We start from the raw sequence: 20,268 nt of genomic DNA on the forward strand, positions 1-20,268 counted from the left end.
TTTCCATTCCAATTCTTTCTTTCTTGTATCTTCCTCCTGTAAAGAAAGTGAAATACGTTCCAAATCCATAAGCGTACCACTTCGAGCCACGCTTCTATATTTGGCAGTTTGTCGAATTTCCATTCTGATGCTATCAACATTAGATGCGGCCACTATCAGATAAGTAATTAACTTTGTGTATGTAACAAGTTTCTTATCCTTAAATAATCCTAATAGATACATTTCCGGTTCCATTTTAAATTGTATTCCTAATATGTTTTGTAAATGATTGTGTATCTTAATCCGAAATCGTTTGTAATTTTATTACAGTTCCACCGCCAATGTATGAAAGAACCTATCTCTTTTCCACACTTCCAACAAGGATGTTGGGTAGGTATTATGTCATTTTGGCAATAATTACAGGGGGTCAGATGCAAATCATATGCATTAGTTTGCCAGATATTTTCTTTAACATCAAGGCATATTAGCGAAGAATATGCTCTTTTTTCCATATTAATCCCGGTCCCTCTGGAGTCAATGTTTCTTCCTATATCTCCTGAACCATTGCAGCATAGATGTTCTGACTAGTTCATCCTCGGTTTCTAGATCTAGTAAATATATATAAAATTCTGCTTTGATTAGTTTTTTGTTTCCAGCAATCATGATTTCATCTAATCTTGAGGGGTTTCTCTGTAAAGCCCCATAATTTATTATGCGGCTCCTACAAAATAATCCTATAAGTTGCATATATGTGTACCAATCACATACTTTGTTGGCAATTGTTATGTTCTCTCTATCAATTAATTTAGGTTTTCTTCTGAACAAAGATTAGTAATTCTTTATATGTTGGCCATCTTGTCTCTTTTGGCCAACCTTTCAGATTTAAAGCTTCTAGCCTTGATAGCCACAATGGTGTTGCTCTGTAGAAGTCAAATTTATATCCTATCCCACACCTTTATTAAAGATCTTCTAACGAAGTGTTGGTTAAAAGGTTCTGTATTTCTTCTTGTCTAAAGTGAGCCATAGTCTTTCATTACTCAACCATAAGCCATGCCATAACGCTCAATATTGGTAATCTTAATTATCTGCTAAGTCAATCCATTCCTTTATCCATACGCACACTTTTGTTTGCAATATAGTATATATGGAAATCGAGATGAGATGAGATCCGCCTCTCTCTTTTCTCGAAATTAAAATTTTATATTTCACGCAGGGTTTCCTTCCTCCCCATATGAATTTAGTAATATCCCTCCTCCATATTCTAAAAGTAGATTGGTTATCAATGAAAGGGATATTTTGCAGTAGATATATCATTTTTGGCAAGATGTTCATTTTTATTAATGCTATTTTGCCTAAAAATGACAGATTGATCTTGCTCCAATTGTTTTTTAGAATCTCTTCTTATGTTTTTCCATAATCTCTCATAATTATTTTTTGTAGATATCCAGATTACATTTGGATAAGTTCACACGCAGATGTTTAACCTCTTTCACTAATTTACAATTTGATACAACAGTCAGTTGATTCTCTTCCTCTTTTGATAAATTGAAGGACCAGTATCTTTGTTTTTTGTTTTATTAATTTTAAAACCTGCTAAGTGTCCGAAATCATTTATAATTTCCCAAAAGATATTCGAATTTTGTTACCGGATCTTCCAGAATAATTAATATGTCGTAAGCGTAAGCTTGTGTTTTTTTATAGGACATTTTCCCTATCTTAAGTGACCTTCAATCTGGGCTAGCCTTGCTGTCTTGCCTGATACAGTATGTAGGAGTAATTCCAGTACCCATATAAAAGTTGAGGGGACAAGGGACAAGCCTTGTCTGGTTCCACACACAAAAGATCTTAAATTTTTTATTAGGGACCCATTAATTTCTCACAAGGCTCTGGCGTTCTGGTCACTATATATTGTTTTGGTAGTATGGAGGATCTCTAAAAAAAATTTCCCTGTATACCTATATTTTCTCCAACAATTTTGTGGTGGTGTATCACAGCAAATGAGGACCAATTTATTTTATCGAACGCCCAGCACTCAAGCATCTAGTAAAAAAATATTAATGCTGCCTTTTGTTCTGGTTTCTATTTTTTTTAGGATTTCTATGATGATGTCTATTGCTGTTCTAATGTTATTTTCTTCTTTGCACTGTTCCTGTTGCCGGTAGAAATCCTCAAATAGCTGGTCTTACGTGGATCCCATTTTGTGGAATTTTTTTTAATCTTTAGGCCAATATTGATGTTAAAATTTGCGCATAATCTATGTTTAATAAAGCAATAGGTCTAAATTTATCTACTAAGTACTGAATCTTGTTTGGGAATATCAATGTTATATGCTTTTCTTTCCATGTTTGGGAATATCTTTAATCTGAACTATCTCATTAAACATTTCTGTGAGAGTATATTGGACATTTCTGGAATCATACATTTTTTATACAATAGGGAAGTGAACTCATGAGCGCCAGTTGATTTGTCTAATTTTAAGTTCTTTATTGCCTGATTAATTTCTATCGTGGTTGAATTGGCTTCTGTTCAGATCTTCTATTTCCTCCTTCTCAGAGATTTTTATAAATTCATGGTTATCTAAATATTCATCCATTTTTTTTTCTGAGTGAAGTGTCAGTATTTTGGTAAAAGTTCAGAATAATAATTATGTGAATTCCTTTTATGATTACCTCTGGCTCAGTTATATTCTCCTCATTTTTTCTAATGATGTTTATAGTTCTATGTTCCTTATGTTCTTTAATTTTTGCTGAGAGCCATTTCCCCGGTTTGTTTGCGTGCAAAAAATTTCTATGTTTTTTTAAATGTTTGATACTTTTGCAATACAAAGTTCTCCTATTTTTTTCTTCTAATTGTATTCTGGTTATCTGTAATTTCTTTTTAACTTTTTTGTTTAATGGGTTATTTTTGAAATTGGTTTCTTCCAAATTTTTAAAGTTCTTTTCATTAACATTTGTTCTTTATTCTTCCAAATTTTCTTTTGTTTTAATTTCTTTGACTTATACATACTCTCCCCTCATGGTAGCTTTTAAAAGCATCCCAGTTTCACGTTTGAAATTTTTTTTACAGAGTTCTTATTTAGTTCCCAATAGTCTTTTATTGATGTTTTTAGTATCTCATTATTCTTTTCCATTTTAATCAGCCAATTTTTTAACCTCCAAACTTTAGGTTTTTTTCTTATGTTAATATGTAATTCAATGGCATTATGATCAGATAGAATTTTGGGTAGTATTTTTATATCCCTACATATTGGAGTAATCTTCCTGTTGCCCATATCATATCCAGCCTGGTATGCATTCTTTGTGTCTGTATGAATAAAATGTGAGAACTCTTTGGCGTTCCCGCTTTTTTTATATTCCCTCCAGACATCTTTTAATTTAATTTTCTGCGCTAAGATGGAAAAAAAGCTTGTGGTAAACGTTAAATTTCTTTCTTAACCTGTTTTTACTTTTGCTTAGTTTCTTTTTCCTGTCAAGTTCGGAATTTATTAAACCATTAAAATCACCTAGCAAAGTAAATTTTCCTCTTGTGAATTCCAATAGTTTACTTAATAAATTGTTATAATAGTTTACCTTTCTTGTTCCCTTCTGTTGGAGCATATATATACCAACTATGATAATTTTCTCCCCTTCAATTGTCACCTCTATTATCAAAAGTTCTGCCATCATTAGCTGCATATAACAGTTTGGGGGACCAACATTCTTTAATAAACATTAATATTAACCCCTCTTTTTTTTTGGCATAGAGGAATAGAATGTCTTCCCTAGTCTATCATTTTTTACCAGGTTTTCATCTTTTCCTTAATATGTGACTCTTGTAAACAAATAATGTCATAATTTTGTTTTTTTTTAAAGTGGTGAAAAAATTTCTTTTTCGTTTTCTGGGGGTTGTTCAGCCCATTTACATTATTAGAGTATATCTTACAAGTCATTTCTACCTATGAATACTTCAACCAAGATTACACACACGTCTAAAAGCAAAATTAAAGCGAAAGAAAAATGGATACCATCTTACCCAGACCTTGTAAGGGTTATCTTTATCTGATGTTAAAGTTTGTTTGTGACATTTTAAAAAGTCTTGTGCTTTCTCCACACTGTCAATGATAACTTTTGAGTCTTGGAAAAAGAAGGACAAGCCTTCTATCAGTTCCCAACGTAAATATAATCTTTGTTTTCCCTCAATATGTCCACGGAGAAAGTAGTAATCTCTCCTCTTCCTCAGGATGTAGTTTGGCACTTCCTTCAATATCGTATTTTCAAACTGTTGGCCATTATGTTAATCCAATTGGTTCCTGGAATGAAAATGTAGAATCTCATCGCTACATGATTTTTCCTAATGCACTTATTATTATATCCCTTGGTGTTTTCTTATTTTTTGCAAATTTTGAGTTAATTCTATATAGGCTGCATCATATTCTTTGTAGGTTTCATTTTCTTCCATTTTCCAGATCTTTGCTAGGATAGGTGCTAGCTTTAGAGGGAGATTTTCCCCTTTCTCTTCTTGCAGGCCCCTTTATCTCGTAATGTTGTCTCTTTTGTTTAAGTTCTAGAAGGCAGCTTTGATGGTATTTTTTGGTAGGTTTCTACCTGTTTCTGTAACGTTTCATATTTATTAGACATCACTTCCAGTTGATCTTCGATTAGCTTTTAACGAGTCATTGATTTGACTAATTGATTTCTTCCATTTTCTTTAATTTGGGTGATTTCCACCTCTTCATTTCTTGGAGCTCTGTGTCTATCTTATTAAATCTGTCCTTAGAGTCCTTATCCAGTTTATTAAATCTTTTTTGTGCTTCTGTGTCCTATTTTATCCAATTTTTCCTTGGTGTCTTTTTTTTTTGGAAGTTGGTAATTATTTCAATAAGTTGTTCCATTTTCAGATCAAGAAATATAGCCATCTTTTCAGGGTTCTTACATCCACATTTATAGTGCCCCTAACAACCATTTAGTTTACTGTTTTCCTTGTGGCCATAAATTCACCTTTCACTATAATTATCTCTGTTGAGAAAGATTGTAGTGTTCCGTTTCTATATTGCTTTCGTTCAAATCTGTCACAAACCTTAGTTTCACACAGGTCTGTTTATTTTAACAAAAATCACGTCTGCATCAGCACTTCCTGACTATCTAGGAAGATAGTTTCGGTGCTCCGTGGCTAGTTCAACCCGGAAGTGATATTAATCTTTAATGCAGTATAGTAGTGTAACGAAGCTTCCTGGTACTCTTTAAAGAGACAAGCGAGAATGTTTTCCTCAGCTTTGAGCATTAGTTTAATCCTTCTTATATTTTTTAAGTAAGGTTTCAGAAAACTCAGTCTGATTGTTTTTTGCCGTCTTTTGCCGTTCAAACATCTTTCTACCAAGTAAGGAAAATAAGCGGAGACCCCGAGGTGGGACCTCACCTCTGTGGCTGGTCCCCTTCAAGTTGTTTTCATCGTTTTTTCCGGGCCTCCGCCGGCAGTCTATATGCAAGGTCCTCTTCCAAACTTCATTCAATATTTTCCACAACTAAAGAAGCTGCCGACTGCTCCAGACGCTGTTTGAAAAGAAATTGTAAGCTTCTCCGTTCAATATGTAGCCCAGAGTCAGTCTAGCACGGTGGGAGGGGAAATATCGGGTCTTGCCTATCCTCGCTATCTCGGTCTCGGCCGCGGCGGCGTCCCGTTCCTTCACCCCCTCACAGTTCGTTCGGCGGTTCAGGTGCGGGGTCGTTTCGCGGTCTTTTATCTCTACAATGCCCTCCTTCTTTTTATGAAGTTTTCTCCTGGGCTAAGTGCAGAAAAAGAAAGAATAGCGAGGACTGTTGCGCCCGTGGTGCGGACGCGTGTAGCCCGTTCGCCGTCCACCGGAAGTCCGGGACCTTGTTCTGAACTGATTCGGTTGGTAGGTTCTGGGGTGGCCACATGTGTTGTTACACATGAAGCGGCCTTCAGTAAGAATTAGACACTAAGAACAGACCTGCTAGTGAGAGGCAATAAGGTTACAAATGATATAATTCTGTTCTCACGGTTAAAATGTTTTGGTCCCATGAATAAAAAACAAACAAACCTTGGACATCCTAGCTATTCCTATAGGTCGCATCGTGGGTCTTGTTGGTTCTTTTGAAAAACTCCGAGGGAATGTGGAAGGCTTCTAAAATTGTGAATGACATGGAGAAGGTGCAGTCTTCATTAACAGTCCCGGTTTTTGAGGTCATGCAATTTGCAGAAAATTCTAATCAGGCATCAGTAGTTATTTCTTGGAGGAATCTGTAATGAGCTGATGAAATCCACTGCTACAATATGTGATGCTTCTTCTTTTTTTTTTTAAAAAAAAGCTTAACTTATTGCAAGATGGGTTGGTCAAGCTTATGATCGAAATGGGGCCTCCATGTTCAGCGGCAGTGCACTGTAGCGCTCACCCTGAGCCCAAACGAGGATGTTCGCCACCTTTGTGCCCTGCTTGTGGAACCTTACGAAAAAGCTTGCCCTAGTGTATTTGCGTACACACAAGAGTTTCTGGCTGTTGCTTCTGATTTTTCAGTAAACGACGTGCTCTTGCAGTTCAGGGTGGAAGATGTGAAATATGCTCGGGGTTTTAACTGCCTTCTGTGTTCCGAACTTCTTGGCAATGCTATTATCCGACGCGCCTGATGCACAGCTTTCTTACGACCATGCGATGTGACCAAAATATTAATGCCGTAATAACATGATTTGCTATAATTGCCTGACGTTCGAGGCTCTCTTTCATTTTATTTCTTTCATTTTATTTGTGTCTCAAGGTGGGGAGAAGAGGGGCTGTGTCATAAGTTTCCCTTCTGCATAGGAGAGGCATATGAAAGGCCCCTGAATAATTGCTTTCTACTGAATTCCTTCTAAGAGATTTCACTCACACCAAGTTCCCTTTTTATAAACGTCGGGTTATAAAAGGCCACTGGCTGGAGACAGATGTAAACTAAACAGAATTTAGGAGTTTATTCTAAAGACATTGCATAGATAGCAAAGTTTTTTGTAAAAAAATATTTCAGTTTCCTTTTAACCTTCAGGGAAGGTATAACTTAAGTAACTATGTATAGATTTGTTACAGTTTGTTTTCTCTTCTAGGATAAGATAACATAAGATAAGGTAAGTGTAAGGTAAAGTTTCCCCTTCAGTCGTGTCCGACCCTGGGGTACCACTGCAAGCAGTGATTTCATAGGCAAGCCATTTTTTGGGGGTAGTTTGCCACTGCTTTTCCTAGCTATTGTTTACCCCTAGCTATGTGCTGGGTACTCATTTACCGACCAAGGAATGGATAGATGGCTGAGTTGACCATGAGCCAGTGCCAGGATATCTGACCCACAGGGGGCTTGAACTCCTGAACTCCAATCCATCTGCATATTTTGCCTTGCTTTCCCACTCCTGCTAACTATCTACATCTCCTACATGAGCCCACTCTGAGACGCGCTGTCACCTTAGCCAGATGCAATGTTCTTCCTTCTACCAGACGATACAACAGAGAGCACCATCTTCCATCCTCTGATAGATCTTGCACCTGCAATCCTGGTCTTGAAGAAACCGTCCATTATGTTCTATTATATTGCCCTTTATATGCTGTAGAGCGGGAAAGACTACTTAACCCTCTCTTAGCTGATCTAGGCAACACTACAGATGCTGTCAAAACTTTGTTCTTGCTAGATAGCAACTCAACTGTTACCATCGAACAAACTGCCAGATTTTTGTGTGTTGTCATCACTGAACATTCCCAAATGCTTAGCAGACTCAAACCCAATTCAGTGGCTTAATATTCCAGCTCTCCTGATGCTTGTTTTTTTTAAAAAAAATTACCAGCCAATTTTAATTTCCATTGTATAATTTATATATATGCCATTAAAGGTTTCTAAATCCTGACCGTGTGAGTGGCAGTGCAAGCACTTCACCACTACGCCACGCCGCTCCTAAGGTAAGTGTATCAACCTCAAATATCAGTGCCAGACAGGAGCGTTGGAGACTCTCTGCTTGGCCACGTAGGTATGGAGTTTTTACCCTTCCCCCCAATATAATCTTTGCCTCTTAGCGAATGGTGCAAAAAGATAGTACTGAAAATTTTTGGTTTCCCTAGAAAATAGCTTAACCCTGGAAGAATCTCAAAATATGGGATATCGCTGAGACTTTTTGAAGTCCCACTCCTTATCAAAATCTCTTTTCTCTGCCCTCCTGGAACCTGATTACTCTTTACTTCCCCCCTTAGGGATCCCTAACTTAATATGTTCCCTTTGGTCACAGCTAAATTCTCCGTTATTACCCAGCCCTTTGGCTGCTGCCTCCCTTCTGACCAACAGCTATCAGCTCCCTTTTCTTCTCTCTCCCCCCCTTCCCCCCATGCCTACTACTATGCTGCAAGTCCTGTGTGCATCAGATGAATTCATCACAGCGGCTCTATAAATGAATTATTGTTACTGTGTGTGCTTGTCCACCAGGTGGCAGAATTGCACTGTGTATGACCCATCCTTTGCAGAAGCTCAACAGAATGATACCTTTTCCCCACTCCAGCATGGATGTTTGTGGACGCAATTAGTTGTCTCATTTTCTCCAACAGTATCAAATGTATCAGTAAGAGGTAAAAAAAGAAAAGGAAATCTGAAGTGGAGGAAGCCGAACGAGAGTGAGAATCGATCTTGGAGAAACCACTCGGTTCCATCAGTTGACTACAAGGGATCGAGCAAAATATGAATTTGCCGATTGTTGAGGGTCTTCTCCTGTCTTCCTGGACATGCGCCCTCAATTGCCATATATGCCTTTCAGCAGCTGCGGAAGCCGATGTCATTGAAAGAAGCCAGCCATGCCAGGATCCAAAAGAAAGTGTTGAAGAGTATCAAATGGTCAGTGATGAACAAAATGAGGCCTCTGGTTTACTTTGGAGAGCCAGCGTGGTGTAGTGGTTAAGAGCAGGCGCACTCTAATCTGGAGAACCGGGTTTGATTCCCCACTCTGCCACTTGAGCTGTGGAGGCTTATCTGGGGAACTAGATTAGCTGGTGCACACCAACACATGCCAACTGGGTGGCCTTGGGTCGTTCACGGTTCTTCAGAGCTCAGTCAGCACCACCAACCTCTCAGGGGCTCATTCCGCACATGCAGAATAATGCGTTTTCAAACCACTTTCACAACTGTTTGCAAGTGGATCTTGCCATTCCGCACAGCTTCAAAGAGCACTGAAAGCAGTTTGAAAGTGCATTATTCTGCATGTGCGGAATGAGCCAGGGTGTTTGTTGTGAGGGTGGGAAGGAAAAGGAGATTGTAAGCCCCTTTGAGTCTCCTACAGGAGAAAAAGGGGGGGATATAAATCCAAACTCTTCTTTTTCATCATCCATTTGGCATTCTCCTTAATATCTTCCTTTAAATTAAAAAAAAATGTGGACTGTATTCATGACACTTTTCCCAGTCTCTCCCCAGGCTTTCTCCCCAAATCTTCAACAACTTCCACAGTTGGCAATCTTAGAGCTGTAGTGGATCCAGTGATTTTTGAATATGGACAGATCTGATGAGCATTGATTGCTGCTCATGGTGGGGCTGCCCTTGGAAAGGGTTCAGAAAACCTCAGTTGCAGCAGAATGTCTCACTTAGGGGGGGGGATTGGAGTGGCTTGTAGGGATCACAACATTATACTCCTGGGAGCTGATGTTGATGAGTCAGTGTGTTTCTGGGCCCAGGAGTGTATCTTCAGAAAACAGTGCCTAGGGCAGTGGTGATGAACCTTTGGCACTCCAGATGTTATGGACTACAATTCCCATCAGCCCCTGCCAATTGGCCATTCTGGAGGGGTTGATGGGAATTGTAGTCCATAACATCTGGAGTGCCAAAGGTTCGCCACCACGGGCCTAGGGCAAGCACTGAAAACCCCTCTCCCTCCCATTCAGCCTAGCCAGGTCCAGCATTAAACTGTACATACTACCTCCGAAGTCCACATGGAGGTTGTGGTGCCCCACAGTTCAATGCTAGACCCAGCCTGGCTGAGCCCCAGTCTGATGATGGACCTGCCAGGTCAAGCCTAGCATTGAACTGCAGGCACAGCCTGGATCCAGGGAGCAGCAGTGGCGTAGGAGGTTAAGAGCTCGTGTATCTAATCTGGAGGAACGGGTTTGATTCCCAGCTCTGCCGCCTGAGCTGTGGAGGCTTATCTGGGGAATTCAGATTAGCCTGTACACTCCCACATACGCCAGCTGGGTGACCTTGGGCTAGTCACAGCTTCTAGGAGCTCTCTCAGCCCCACCCACCTCACAGGATGTTTGTTGTGAGGGGGGAAGGGCAAGGAGATTGTAAGCCCCTTTGAGTCTCCTGCAGGAGAGAAAGGGGGGATATAAATCCAAACTCCTCCTCCTCCTCCTCCTCTTCTTCTTCTTCCTCCTCCTCTTCTTCCTCTTCTTCCTCTTCCTCTTCTTCTTCTTCTTCTTCTTCTTCTTCTTCTTCTTCTTCTTCTTCTTAATCCAGCTCTGCCTTTGAAGTCCACATAACTTTGGAGTCAGATTCAGAGGCAGCAGTATAAAGCTGAGCTCCGCAACACCAAGCCAAGCACTGCACTACAGGCTCAGTCTGTCTGGGTCTAGCTTTGTACTGCAAGCTCTGCAGTGACTTCAGAAGTGAAGCTTCAGAGGCAAAGCCTGCTGCATGTTAAAGCTGGACCCATCTGAGGTTGAGCAGAGTTCTTGGCTGGCTGAAAGTGCCGCCTTCAGGTGGTGCCCATGGCACAGCACTCTGACTGTCCCCACCCTAGATACTCCTCTGCCTGGGCCCAATACAAAGTTCTGGTATTGATCTTCAAAGCCCTGTGTTGCTTGAGGCTAGCACACCTTAATTACTGCCTTATTGACATATCCAGGGATATTAGTTTATCCTTTTCTATTGCTGACTTCAGTCAGCAGTGAAGGCTTTTGGTTTTTGCTCGATATTTAAATGACTAGTTACTGTTTTTAAACATAACATATGGTGGTAGGTTTTTTTTAAAGAATGGTTTTATGATGTGTTTTTATAATTTTTTTTAAAAAAACTTCTAGCTGTCTTGATGGCCCTGACTGGGCAGAAAGACGGGATATAAATGTTGTAAATAAATAAAATTGTGCCCATGTGCTTGAAAGATATGATGACCCTGGGGCACAAGTTGTCCAAGAAAGATGTTCAGTTTTCAGGATGTATCAACCACAGCTGCCATACTAAGTACTAAGCTTCTATACTAAGTACTGCTATACAGTGGTACCTCAGTTTTCCGTTGGTAATCCGTTCGGCAGGAGCTGGTGAAAACTTTTTCAACCAGGCGATCGATGAAAAGCTAAATGAACGAAAAGTGAGGGCGACGAAAGCCGAGGTACCACTGTACGTACCACTGTATAGTAGTTGTATCAACCGTGACTGCCCTAGTAAGCACTGCCATACAAAGTACTACGCTGCCGTACTAAGTACTGCTATGTGTACTAATGTGTAGTAGATCTACCAACCATGGCTACCTGTCCGGGGATCGCCGCGCTGGCTCGCCCCGGACTTGGACAGCCGGGAGGCGGGGCTGCCCGCGGGAGAAGCGACCAGCGGGGCGGGCGGAGCCGAGGCCCGCGGGAGAAGCGCCAGCGGGGCGGGCGGGAGAAGCGCCAGCGGGGCGGGCGGAGCCGAGGCGCGACAAGCGGGACGAGGATCAGCTGCGGCGTGGCCGGCAGCTGCAGCTCCTCTCCCGATCGGCGGGGCGCGGCCGGGATGTCGGCACGGCCGGAAACGCCCCTGGAGAGCCGGGAAGCCTTCAAAAGGGCGTAGAAGGCGTCGTGGGGGCGAAGGGGGGTGGACCAGGGAAAGAGAGAACGACAAAGTAGAAGGAAGAGGAGTGAGAGAGAGTGGAGGAGGAGAAGGAAGAGGGGTGAGAGAGAGTGGAGGAGTAGAAGGAAGTGGAGTGAGAGAGAGTGGAGAGGGAGAAGGAAGAGGAACGAGTGGGAGCAAAGGGGTGTGTGGAGGCATCGTGGGGGAGGAAAGGCTGGCCGAGAGGGAGACGGCGGGCCCCAGTAGGGGGACGGCCAACCCCCGATGCCAGTAGGGGGAGACCCACTGAGAGTGAGGGCCGCCCTCACCCCTCGGGTGAGGCACCCTGTGGTTGAGGCGGCTGACCGCATTGAGCGCCCCAAAGACCGGGGCCTCAGACGAGGAGAACATCCCCTCGGAAAGGGACGGTGGGATGGTTTGTCAGCCGCCGCCACAGGAGGGGGAGGGGGATCGCCACACTACCATACAAAGTACTAAGCTGCCATACTAAGTGTTGCTATACATACCAATGTATAGTAGTACAGCCGTACTTACTGCTGTACTAAGTACTAAGCTGCTGTGTTAAGTACTGCTATATGTGCAGATGAAACTCAAAACTGTGCTTGTTATAAAACTCGTCATTGTGATCCTATGGAGTGCTCAGTTGGAAAAAAAATTGTCATAGCAAGCTGGGTAATCTTGATTTTTGAGCACCAGGTTTATGAGAATTGAAATACCACAATTACTAGTTCCAACACCGGCATGACTTTCACACTTTTGTTATTAATGGGAGGAGAGGAAAGATACAAAACATTTTGTAATGTGAAATTTGGTGAAGCGTCTCAAAGCATTGAGTCCTCTGTGTTGATATATATTTTTATTTGCCTCACACATCGGCATTTTTAAAGGCCTTGCTGCAACTTAGAAAGCCAGTTACTACTTCTACTAGGGGCTTTCCCCACTACAGAAGGGAGCTAAGCGACTCGGTTCCCTTCAGTGGAGGGCGATTCCAGGCTGTCCCCACAGTGACTGAGTTGGCCCCCTGGAACCGAACTAAGTGGGCAAGATCATCTTGGTGCCTGTTTCGCTCCTCAATCGTGGTTGGAGCTTGTGCTACGGTGGGAAACGGGAGCGTTTTTTTTTTACAGTTTTTACAGTTTACAGTTTACAGTTACATGCGCTTTCTGCCCGCCACGACTCTCCCGTTCTGCGCATGTCACAAAAGCGGCTTGTGATTGGTTGAACGGATGAGGTGTCATTTTGATGCTTCCCCACTTCGAAGCTTTGAAGCGGTATCGACCTTGTTCCTGCAGAAAAGTGTAGTTCATAACTGCAACAAGGATGTCGCAGTTCCGAAGGGAGGGAACTGAGACAAAACAATGTTGAGCTCGGTGGCAGTGGGGATTCACTGAGGCGAACCTAGGTAGAAACCAGTTCAACTCTGTCAGTGGGGAAAGCCCCCTAGAATAGGGAACTCCAATCTTTTTGAGCCTATGGATGCCTTTGGAAATCTGACCCACCATGGTGGGCCCAGACACAAAATGGCTGCTGCAAAATGGCTACAACCTGAGGCAAAGTCAGTGACAAAATGTCTGCTGCAGCTTATCTTCAGTCACACAGTGAAGATCTTTGGGCTTCAGTGGAAGCTGCTGCCAAAGCAACATTTTAAAAAAATCTTCTAGGCCAATCAGAAGCCTTACTGGCTCCATGCCTGGTCCCACCCACTTTCTCAGAAGACCTGGCAGGTGTGCCCGTGGGCACCATGTTTGGGACTCTTGCACTTGAAGGTTTAATGACGTCAAGCTCATAATGGAGGACAGTTAGTATAGGGGGAAAGAATGCTGCTGGAAGTTTTGTGAAGGAAAACAAGTTCTTGGCTGATTAAAAGCAATAAAAGTCCAGGCTGATAGAAGCTGTCTCTGTCAGGGTCATTACAGAAAACTTGAAAAATATCGAGCTGCCACGCAAATTGCCAGAGGCGTGTTAATTAGATAATGTTTTGAAAACAATTATCTCCTAGAATATACAATTAGAATATTTTCATTGACAAACATTGGGTTTAATTTTCCAGGGAGTTGTACATCAATATTTAGGGGACTTTAAAATTTATTTATATCTTCAGTAAGACGTCGTGGTTTTACTGCACAGGGGAAATCTCAGGCAAGAATGGCGGCACAAGATTGCTGGGAGGAAAACACTTTGTGTGAAGGAAAAATCCTCTACAGTTTTGTCTGACTGGTAGTGAAAGATGATTCCTAAAGGGGCATCGAGGGTCAGGTGATGGACTTGAGCCTGGAACGTCGGTTGCCCCATTTTACCAGGTCAACGTAAAAGCCATCTGGCCAGGAAGGCTGCAAATCGTTTGCTGTTGGAATCTGGCCAAAAAGAAGGAAGTTGTGCAATATCTGCCCTTGGATTGGATAAGAACATAAGAACTAGCCTGCTGGATCAGACCAGAGTCCATCTAGTCCAGCGCTCTGCTACTCGCAGTGGCCCACCAGGTGCCTTTGGGAGCTCACGTGCAGGATGTGAAAGCAATGGCCTTCTGCGGCTTTTGCTCCCGAGCACCTGGACTGTTAAGGCATTTGCAATCTCAGATCAAGGAAGATCAAGATTGGTAGCCATAGATCGACTTCTCCTCCATAAATCTGTCCAAGCCCTTTTTAAAGCTATCCAGGTTAGTGGCCATCACCACCTCCTGTGGCAGCATATTCCAAACACCAATCACACGTTGCGTGAAGAAGTGTTTCCTTTTATTAGTCCTAATTCTTCCCCCCAGCATTTTCAATGAATGCCCCCTGGTTCTAGTATTGTGAGAAAGAGAGAAAAATTTCTCTCTGTCAACATTTTCTACCCCATGCATAATTTTATAGACTTCGATCATATCCCCCCTCAGACGCCTCCTCTCCAAACTAAAGAGCCACAAACGCTGCAGCCTCTCCTCATAAGGAAGGTGCACCAGTCCTTCAATCATCCTCGTTGCCCTTCTCTGCACTTTTTCTATCTCTTCGATATCCTTTTTGATCTAGCAATTTCTTTTTCCTGCTGCAACCCCACTGTTCCTCGGGGTCTCGTGGAGCAGCATTTTATGGAGATCAGTGGAAAAAGGGAAGGCAGGACATTTATATTTTGCCAGTGGAATATTTAGTCTGAATCCAACCCCTTGGCTGAAAAGCTGTGAAGGATCTGGGATAACAGCTCTGCTTTAAAACTAGCATTGCTTCTAGCATTGTGTGTTTGCTCCTGACTGCTTTCTAGGAAGCTGTGACTGTTTTTATCTGCCCTGAAAATGGGCACTGAGTTCAAGGTTGAGTTTATGTATGAAACTGATTTTTATTCAGTTAGTTAAAGCCACACATGGTGACTCTGAGAATGGAAGAAGATAGCAAAACCAAAGAATTACAACCACTAAATGCCTCAGGACAGGTTTCTCGTTTCAAAGGCTGGTCTGAAGAGCAGAGCCTTCCAGACTTCAGAGTTCCATGCTGGTGTAGGTGTTGACCTCGTCTCTTTGCAGCCGGGGCTACCAGCAAAAAGATAGCTAGCCTGAGCAGCAACCAAACAAGTGGATTTAAGGGAGGGGATTGACCAGATTTTTTAGAGAGGATCAGAATTGTGTCATGAATGTGTGCATCCTCCTTCATTTTAGTACCTTGGTCTCCAAGGCAGATAGTGTCAGGCTCTCGAACGTGGAAATAACAGAGACCGTAGGAATGTCCTAAAGCAGTTTATTTCTACAATGCATAGAGTAACAAAAGAAAGCTGAATCTAAGCTCTCCAGCTTAGATCCAGAGATTATATCCTTCAACCCCCTCATTTGTCCCACACCAAATGTGCCTTACAAATTCTACAACATTTGCACTACAGAGCTTCAAAGAACCTGGGAACCGTTCACACCTTCTTGCAGGAGAGCTGGCGCCAGGGAGTTGCCAGGAAGGGAAGAGGGAAACAGAAAAGCAGCTACAGGAAAACATTTGCAATTCTTACACAGCACGACATCTGGGCACTGACAGGCCTGGTCCTGACTGATAGGACATCAGCATCTATTTTGTGTTTTCAGCATAGATTTTGGACTGTTTGTAGCACAGGAAGGAAGAAAATCCTCATAAAATTGCTTCTGTATGTATGGGCAAATCCTCCGACCTTTATGAAAGACAATTTCTCCCCTTTGGTTGCCAGTGATGAGTGGGAATCCTTTGCTAAGAAGCAACAGAAATGGGGATTTGAATAGTGATCTCCCAGGATCTTAGCCCAACACTTCACCCACTACGACATGTCAGTTATCAAAGCACCACATATTATGTTGTGGAGAACATAAGAACTAGCCTGCTGGATCAGACCAGAGTCCATCTAGTCCAGCACTCTGCTACTCGCAGTGGCCCACCAGGTGCCTTTGGGAGCTCACATGCAGGATGTGAAAGCAATGGCCTTCTGCTGCTGCTGCTCCTGAGCACCTGGTCTGCTAAGGCATTTGCAATCTCAGATCAAGGAGGATCAAGATTGGTAGCCATAGATAGACTTCTTCTGTCCAAGCCCTTTTTAAAGCTATCCAGGTTAGTGGCCATCACCACCTCGTGTGGCAGCATATTCCAAACACCAATCACACGTTGTGTGAAGAAGTGTTTCCTTTTATTAGTCCTAATTCTTCTCCCCAGCATTTTCAATGTGTGCCCCCTGGTTCTCGTATTGTGAGAAAGAGAGAAAAATTTCTCTCTGTCAACATTTTCTACCCCATGCATAATTTTATAGACTTCACTCATATCCCCCCTCAGACGTCTCCTCTCCAAACTAAAGAGCCCCAAACGCTGCAGCCTCTCCTCATAGGGAAGGTGCTCCAGTCCCTCAATCATCCTCGCTGCCCTTCTCTGCACTTTTTCTATCTCTTCAATATCCTTTTTGAGATGTGGTGACCAGAACTGAACACAGTACTCCAAGTGCAGTCGCACCATGGCTTTATATAAGGGCATGACAATCCTTGCAGTTTTATTCTCAACTCCTTTCCTAATTATCCCCAGCACTGAGAAACAACAGACCAAGTATACAGTAAAAAAAGAAGCCACGGGGCACCGCCGAGGCTCTTTTCTTTTTCAGTCAAACAAGTTTCCATAATAATTTGGTTGACTGGGGCAGTCTGAGAATATGTATGTGTGAATTGCTCCAGGCAGCCCCTCTTGGCCATCAACAATAAGGGAAACATTGAAGTTTCTTGCAACTGTAAGTCACAAACTAGGAAGCATTCAAATGTTAAGGTCTGTGACTCTGGTCAAATGAGACTCAAGAAGATTTCAAGAGCTTTATTGGAACCATGTCAGCCCAAGGCTCAGTTAGCCGAAACTGAAGTTTGGCTCTCTGACCCCTGATATATGCCTTGTAAGTTACAGAAAGACTCAACTCAAAATCCCCCCACCCTCGCCTTCCCATAATATCAGCATGCGAAAGGATGGTGGGAATAGAGGCATTGTGTAGGACAGGCAGCTCACTCCTTCAGGAAAGCAGATAAGGATGAACGGTCAAGCTCTCTTGACTAGTTTCATGCGAGCAGGGAGAGGCCTCTGTATCCTGGAGCAATGACAATAGCTGGGCCGTCTGCAGCCTGGTGTGAACATGCGAACTGCCAGGCCCAGAATGGCGCGGACCTGACACAATGTTCTGTGCGCTGAACGATATAACAAATGGCACACTGAGAGGGCAGACAGAGTGACCAATGCAGGGAAACTGTGGAGAAGACGTAATATTTGATCACATGTGTCCAGTTGCCATTCATATGTGTGACATGTCTGAACACAGGCAATCTATTTGTTGAATATCTGAGGATCAGCACTGTGGAGTTGTTAAGAGTGGCAGACTTCAATCTGGAGAACCAGGTTTGATTCCCCACTCCTCCACATGACACCTGCTGGGTGACCTTGGGCCAGTCATAGTTCTCTCAGAACATAGTTCTCTCAGAACTCTCAGCCCCTACTTACCTCACAAGGTGTCTGTTGTGGGGAGTGGGGGCGGGGTTAGGTGATTTAAGGTGATTTAAGCCACCAAGAAGAAGAAGGAGAAGAAGAAGGAGAAGAAGAAGGAGAAGAGGAGGAGGAGGAGGAGGAGTTTCAGTGGTGGGATCCAAAAATTTTAGTAACAGGTTCCCATGGTGGGTGGGATTCAAACTGTGGCGTAGTGCCAATGGGACTGGGCGGGGCACGACGGGGGTGTGGCCAGGCATTCCGGGGGCGGGGCATTCCTGCGCGGGGCATTCCTGGGGTGGGGCTGTGGCAAGGATGCAGCTGCTGCACCGGTCCTTGGGCGGGAAACGAATGCACGCAGGCGTAGGCTGCCACGCACGCCGGTGCACCTCCTGCTAGACTGCTTCAAGTTCTGCGCGCTACTGCTGAGAGGAGGGGCGTGACTAAGGCCAAAATCACTTGGCAAAATCACCCATTAGTAACCCCCTCTCGGCACATACAAATAATTAGTAACCTACTCTCGGGTACCTGTGAGAACCTGCTGGATCCCACCTCTGAGGAGTTTGGATTTATATCCCCCCTTTCTCTCCTCTGAGGAGTTTGGATTTATATCCTCCCTTTCTCTTTAAAGGGGCTTACAATCTCCTTGCCCTTCCCCCCTCACAACAAACACCCTGTGAGGTAGGTGGGGCTGAGACTCTTCACTGTGGAGAAAAACACTGTATAAGAACCTTCTCTTCTGCTCATTACAACTAGCAAACCGACATGCATATTTCTGGTTAAAATTAGTGAATGGAATTTAACACCATCTGGCAAAAGCTTACCAGCCATGAAAGGACATCATCTGTGGGAGAAGTGAGATCCCCAGTATCTGGCTGGTCACGTCAGGTGTCTAGAGAGCTGTTCCTCTGAGGTGTTCGTATCCTGTCTGATCTCTTTGCCTGATCCAGGTTTGCCAGGATAAACAGAAGAGGTTGAATCAGTCCGAACAGTAAGGGATGGTTAGGTTAAGGAGATGGAGACGCCTGGATTAAAAAGGGCATTATTACTACAAAGCAAAATCGATCAAATTAGCCAAGGCAATCAAAAATGTGAGATTATTCTTCTAGTCCTTTGAGTTAAGACTATTGCAGTGATTCCCCACCCCCATCCATGATATGAACCAAGAGAGAAGAAAACACTCCATGGGGGCTCTCATATGCTTGTGGTTTGTGAGTGAAACTTACTATGGGAATTGTGAATAAAGTATGTTTCATCTTCCCAAGACTTTGTCAAGCATCACCCTGTCTTAGCCAATCCAATCCAAAAACCTTTATTAGGCATAAACCAGAAGTACCGTACATTCCAAGTACAAAAACAGGATCATTGTTATATATCATGTAGAACATGGATTAAAAATGTAGCAACTGCTTCAGAAATTTCTACATTAGGGCTGTTCAATAGCTTAGACATTTTTAGTTTGTCTGAGAGAAACATAAATTCTAGAGGTAGTAAAGCTCCCAGATCGGTTCTAATATCATTATACCTCGAATAGTAAAGCAGAATATGAGGGATTGAGTCCATAGCGTTGGGACAGTCTGTCTTAGCCAATACAATAATATTATCATATCTTCTTCAAATGTGACATATTCTATAAGCTCCCCCTTGGGGAATGATAGCCCCACGGCCAGTGTAATTGGTAGGCCGACCCTAAAACTTCAAGAATCCCAGAGAACAAAATTGAACTTCCCACCAAGGTTATCCTAGCAGAGTCTAGTGCTCTGCTATCCGTGAGTTATCAACTAAACTTTTAAACATATAAAGGTTCCCAAAATGACTCCTCATCCTTCCTGCCAGCGTCATAATGAACCAATTGCTGAATCATGAATCTGTTCTGAAATATTGGAGCCGGTTTATTTCCGACAATTATGGTTTGTTTTGACAGACTGGCTTGCCTCTCTCATCTTTGAGTAGTTTAGACACTGTCAGATTAATTTAATGCACCATGTCGCCTTAATTATCTACCATTTCCACATCACTTTCTGAATTATAGATTTACATAGATGAAAACATCAGTAGCCCGTTTGTCAGCTTCTACGCGGTGTGCACAAAAAAAAGAGCCCTTTGTAGTCCCTCCTTAGGAAAAGAAGCTGACAAAACAATTAGTCCAAAAGTGTAATTGTGACTGCAGCAGAAACTTGTCTGACCTTCTGGTTAAGTTCTGCATATCTCACTTCAAACTTTCCTTTTTAACTATGCAGCACTATGCAAATCATTGTATATAAACACATAGGAGCAGCAGTGTATGTATAGGGAGGTTAAGAGCTCGTGTATCTAATCTGAAGGAACCGGGTTTGATTCCCAGCTCTGCCGCCTGAGCTGTGGAGGCTTATCTGGGGAATTCAGATTAGCTTGTACACTCCCACACACGCCAGCTGGGTGACCTTGGGCTAGTCACAGCTTCTCGGAGCTCTCTCAGCCCCACCTATCTCACAGGGTGTTTGTTGTGAGGGGGGAAGGACAAGGAGATTGTAAGCCCCTTTGAGTCTCCTGCAGGAGAGAAAGGGGGGGATATAAATCCAAACTCTTCTTCTTCATAGCATCCTTTTTGTGCACTGTTCACAAGGGTGCTGCCA

This window comes from Sphaerodactylus townsendi, linkage group LG10 (genome assembly GCF_021028975.2).
Source record: "Sphaerodactylus townsendi isolate TG3544 linkage group LG10, MPM_Stown_v2.3, whole genome shotgun sequence".
NCBI classification, from domain to species: domain Eukaryota; kingdom Metazoa; phylum Chordata; class Lepidosauria; order Squamata; family Sphaerodactylidae; genus Sphaerodactylus; species Sphaerodactylus townsendi.